General features: G+C 38.3%; 1 non-coding gene across 1 annotated transcript; it reads right to left on the bottom strand.

Moving 5' to 3' along the window:
- Positions 1-4,787: 4,787 nt before the first annotated feature.
- On the bottom strand, positions 4,788-4,894 carry LOC141722075 (small nucleolar RNA R71). The gene has a single exon (XR_012575108.1). It is a non-coding gene; the product is annotated as a small nucleolar RNA R71 (small nucleolar RNA).
- Between the last annotated feature and the right edge of the window lie 706 nt (positions 4,895-5,600).

Genomic DNA, 5,600 nt, shown 5'->3' with positions numbered 1-5,600 from the left:
AGGGAATATGAAATTTGATATCCCACCCATGATTTTGGGCTCACGACAATAGTTTTTTCCCTAAAGATTGGAGGCACTACTTGTATGGAGAGAAGTGCGAGATTTACCCAAACCATAAGAGCTCAAGTATATTTCCACGTAGAAAGAGCTCAACATACGCCAGAGTAGGTGGTTAGAGCTAATCAAGGATTACGATTATGAGAATCTTTATCATCCAGGGAAAGCCAATATGGTGGCTAATGCCCTTAGTAGAAAGGAGAGACTCAAGATGATAATGTCTTTGGGAGAGTTGATAAGAGATTTTTAGAAACTGGAAATAGAAGTGAAGGTAACCGGAGCCTGTACTGAAAAGCTGTTTGAGATTGTAATGCAGCCCGAATTATTGGAAAAGAATATATGGTGCCAAGAAAAAGTGATGAATGAAGGCAGAGAGCCAATGAATAGAGAAGAGATTAATACCGAGAAAGATTATAAGGGAATATGAGGTATTCCTACAGAATTTGGGTTCCAAATGTTCAGAAACTTTAGGACAGGATCTTAGATGAAAGCCATAGTTCGAGGATAAGATTTAGGGCAAACCCTGAATATGATAGTTAGGGAGGTCGCCATCAAGAAAGAAGGAACCCATAATATAATGAGATGGAAAACAAGGATTTTAACGTATAAGATAACCCCGATTATGGGCGAAGGATGAAATATTTTATATTGAGAAAATAGAAGTTGAGCAAGATAGGGGGAACCAGGGTGGTATTCCTATGGGGAAATTCATGGACCTGCCTAAATAAAACTTATACTTTTATCCCCAACCTTCACCCTGAGGAAACAATATGGTGGGAAATTCTTTCAGGACTTTAAGTCGCTAAGCTCTCAGAGTTCCAAGGAACAAGCTGACCCAGTCGAGACAAGAGCCTGGATAAAGGAAATAGAGGAATCATTTAATATTTTATATGATCAATGAAGTGCAAAAAACTGTTTTTGCCACTTACCTTCCTAAGAGAGAGGCCAGCCGCTGATGGAAGGCTAAGGAAGATAGAGAGAAAGTGTAGAAGTTTTAAAACCAGGCCAGAGGCGGACAAGTATGATGAATTATGAATCTAAGTTGTAAAAGTTGGCAAGATTCATCCTGAGGACATGAATCCCAGAACAACATGATGTTTGAAGTCAATGATTAATGGGTTCATGAAATGAAGTGGAAAGGAATACAAAGGCAATAGAGTTTGAGGAATGATAAGGGGTTGGGTATGAGGAAACCCTGAAGACTCGTAGTAATAGAAATAGAAAAGTGTGTGATCATCAGGATGAGGGTGATTCACTATGAGTTAAAGTTTATGGTTAAAGGCATAAATAATATATATATATATATATATTTTATCCCCTTTAAGTTGGGAGTATTCGAAGACACTTCGAGATAGATCGATGGGATAATAAAAAAAACACGGATGGACCGAGGAGACAGGAAAGCAAGAAATTAGGAAATTGGATGAAGGAAGTGACCTTCAAGAATATGAGGTGTATATAACACCAGTGACTGGATACCCAAAAGGAGACACCAGGTACAAAAGATATCCCCACATTGAGATGACTATTAAGATAAATAACAGAGGTAAATGAGTAATTAGAACTAAAAAGTTCACGTTGAACATGACCAATATCTTCCAGAACGTCCCTGCTATCATTACCAAATCGAGCAAGAAAAGTGGATAACCGTGTTATCTTTTGGAGGCCATATAGATTGACCTCATTTTGAATAAGGATGTTATTGTGAAATTAGGCATAAACTATCGAGGAGAGAATGATTGAATAAGATACCATTATCAGGGATATATGACTTAATTTATCTATGGAATGATGCAAGTACCTTTTAAAAGAAACTCGATAACTTGAGATGAACCATGGGGGAATGCATAAAGGTTGGCATTTTACCCTTAGTAGGGATATTATGAGTTTGGGTAGTATGGAATGAAGGACTAAGGCAACGACAACCTGTAAAGATCAGTGGAGAAAGTTTTCAGAACTATATAGATAATGGTTCTAGTATTAGTAAATGGTATCTTGATATGCCCTGTACCTAGGGTGTACATGATGAAGGATTCAAGGATAACCTTAGAGGTCTTACAAGAAGAAAGGTAATATTCAAAGTTCTGAAGAATAGAAATTTTGATAAAGGAAATATGACGTAATTATAATAATGCCAGGTGGGCACGTGATGAACCATAAGAAAGTATGGATCGACCCAATGAAGATCGAGATTGGTGAAAATAAGAAGGACCCTAGATAAGAGACGTCCTAAGTATGATCGAGAGTCAGTCGTGACAATGTTAACCTCTAAAGACCGAGGAAATAACTTATGGAAAAATGGTGATTTTTTTTACTCACAAGATTTTAAGGAAAAACATCTTCACACAAGAAGTGATTGGAAATGAGGTAGAAAATATAGTTGGAGATCGTTCAAAAGACATTGATTATAAGGAACTATTAGTATCAGGAAAGGCCAATGAGGTGGCCGACACTCTAACTGTAAGAGAGCAATGATAGGCGCTCGTGCCAGAGGAATACATTAATGATGGTTAAAGCCATGAAGGTTGTATTATGGTGTGAAAGATTGACATTCCTTCTGATGATTATGTGATACTCAACCATAATAATAGTTTGGTAAAGATTTAATTCATGTAGCGCTGTGAGCGGGCTACCTATCTTAGAAGGTCCTATCTTGAGATAAACCAGGACCATGTTACGATAGGACTAAATGAACCTTTGAGCTTCATGTCTCCTAATAAAGACATATGGTTAATAATGGTATTAGCCTGCTATCATTGCTTTCATTGAAACTCTTCTGCAATTTTATCTTCTTCATGTCATGTATGTACGTCAGGATCAGGAGTGTTTGATAAGTGGCATTTTATACCACTTGGAACGTCTTATAATGGCTTGAATTGATGTCTTAGAAAATATGTATTTTGTGTATTTGATGCGTTTTATGCTGAGCGGCCGCGCAGGGTCGAGAATTCAGAATATTTATTTTAGACTTCTATTTTTGTTTGGCTTCCAACTTCTGTGTAATATGAGTTTTATGGGACTGCTATTTAAGTAGATTTCAGAGACGTTTCACGTGTGTTGGATCATTGTATTAATCAAGGAGCGAAGGAGATAAGGAAGAAGACCGTTTTAGCACACCGCAACGAAGAGGAAGCATATTTTCTTGTGATTCTTTATTTCGTTGTAATGTTGGATGCTAGTTTTCTTTACTTTGAACCTATTACTCTTGTGACGTACTCTGGTTTAATATAATTAGTTTAGTTATTATTCTTTTGTGTTTATTTATCATGTTTTCATATGAACCCATGATGACGATGAGTGCTAACATGGGCTAATCGTGATCATGGGGTTGTAACGGATTTACTATGGAATTCTTTAGTTAGTTGTTTAATACCTTAGTGTGTGATGATTGTATGATATCTAGTATTGGTTGTGCATATTCGTCTTATGTGCGTCGCGAACATATAAGATAGGATGTTAATCTCTTGTGAAGCGATGGTGGATCTCGAGATTTAGAACTTGCCATGCTAGTATAGGTTCATGTATGTGTCTGCATGATTAGTGGATAACTCTAACCGTTTTATTCGCCCTGTGTAATCAAAAGGAATAACTTGTTCTTAAATCATTATGTTGTCAATTTATGTAGACATATAGGGACTCAACATAATAGATGCCTATTCAACTTCTATCTTAATTGTGGATGTTTGGTAGAATGGTATTAGTACAATGAAAGTTGGCTTTTATCAGTTTCGTGTTATTCGATTAATATCATCACTGTTGCATGCTAAGGGTAATAACAATGACAATTGAAGAAAGTAGTAATGAAGTTGTGATCTCATGAGTGTTTTAATATTGTTAATTCGAGGTGTTAATTAAGTGGTTAATTTTAGTAGTTAATTGTAGTTAATAATTAGTTACTCAAATCTAAGTGTTATTGTCTTAACATTGAGAAGTAATCATACATTGGTGAGTGAGTTTAATTGAACATAATTAGTCCGAGTCTCTGTGGGAACGAACTAGAAAGTATTCTATATTACTTGCGAACGCGTATACTTTCGTGTATTATTAGCGCGTGTTTTCGTCCTAACAAATTTTTGGCGCCGCTGCCGGGGACTCGGCGTATTTGTTTAGTTTATGTACTTAACATCATTGGTCGTTAGGACTCTATGATTAAGACGTGTTACTTATTTTTTTCGGTTGTGTTTCAGGTACTTTAGCAAGCATTTATGCAAACTCGTTCTCGTACTCGCAAGAGGACTTTAGATACAGCTGAGGAGACAGACGAAGTTCTTGATATTCCGGAGAAGATAGATTTTGAAGATTCGGATTCAGAAAGTGAGCAGAAGGAGCCATTAATCATGGGTGATCATATTATTCCGGCAGATCCAGCTCTTATGGATTTTTCTCGGCCTAAAATTGATGACATTCAGTCTAGAATCATGCACCCGGCTATTGAGGCCAATAACTTTGAAATCAAGCCGGGCATTATTCAGATGGTGTAGAACTCTGTTTCTTTTGGAGGAGCTGCGACTGAAGACCCCAACATGCACATAAGGAATTTTGTCGAGATCTGCAGTACTTTCAAATATAATGGTGTGACTGATGAGGCTATCAAGCTGAGGCTTTTTCCATTCTCACTCAGGGATAAAGCTAAGGACTGGTTACATTCTGAACCAGCTGGGTCCATCACTACTTGGCAAGATCTTGCGTAAAAGTTTCTGGTCAAGTTTTATCCGATGGTAAAGACTGTTACTATGAGGAGTGCTCTTACTCAGTTTGCGCAGCAACCTACAGAATCTATGTGCGAAGCTTGGGAGTGCTATAAGGAAATGTTGAGAAAGTGTCCACATCATGGAATGCCCGATTGGATGGTGATCACTGGTTTCTATAATGGTTTAGGGGCCCAATCTCGGCCCATGCTCGATGCAGCAGCTGGAGGCGTCTTGTGGGCCAAAAGTTATACTGAGGCTTATAATCTTATTGAGACTATGGCTACAAATGAGCATCAAAACCCAACTCAAAGGATGATGCCTGGGAAGGTAGCAGGTATTCTGGAAGTCGATGCATCCACCGCTATTGCAGCACAGCTCCAAGCGCTGTCTATGAAGGTCGATTCTCTAGCTACCTATGGAGTCAATCAAATAGCTATGGTTTGTGAGCTTTGTGCAGGTTCTCATGCTACGGATCAGTGTTCTCTTGTTAACGAATCTGTTCAGTATGTGAACAATTATCAGCGACAACAGCAGCCTGTGCCAGCTACTTATCATCCTAACAACAGAAATCATCCAAATTTCAGCTGGGGTAATAATCAGAATGCTATTCAGCCACCATATCAGCAAGGTGTGAGTAAATAGTTCAATCCACCTGGATTCCAGCAACCACAGCAGTATGCTCAAAGGCAATCATATCCTCAACAGGGAGGTGCAGCTACCCCCACTAGTGCTGATTTTGATGAACTTAAGCTGTTATGCAAGAGTCAGGCGGTGTCAATCAAGACCTTGGAAAATCAAATCGGTCAAATAGCCAATACAGTGCTCAATCGTCAACCTGGCACACTTCCCAGT

This window comes from Apium graveolens, chromosome 4 (assembly GCF_009905375.1).
Source record: "Apium graveolens cultivar Ventura chromosome 4, ASM990537v1, whole genome shotgun sequence".
NCBI classification, from domain to species: domain Eukaryota; kingdom Viridiplantae; phylum Streptophyta; class Magnoliopsida; order Apiales; family Apiaceae; genus Apium; species Apium graveolens.
Note: the sequence above shows the minus strand (reverse complement) of the source record. Positions and strands in the feature narration are given on the sequence as shown.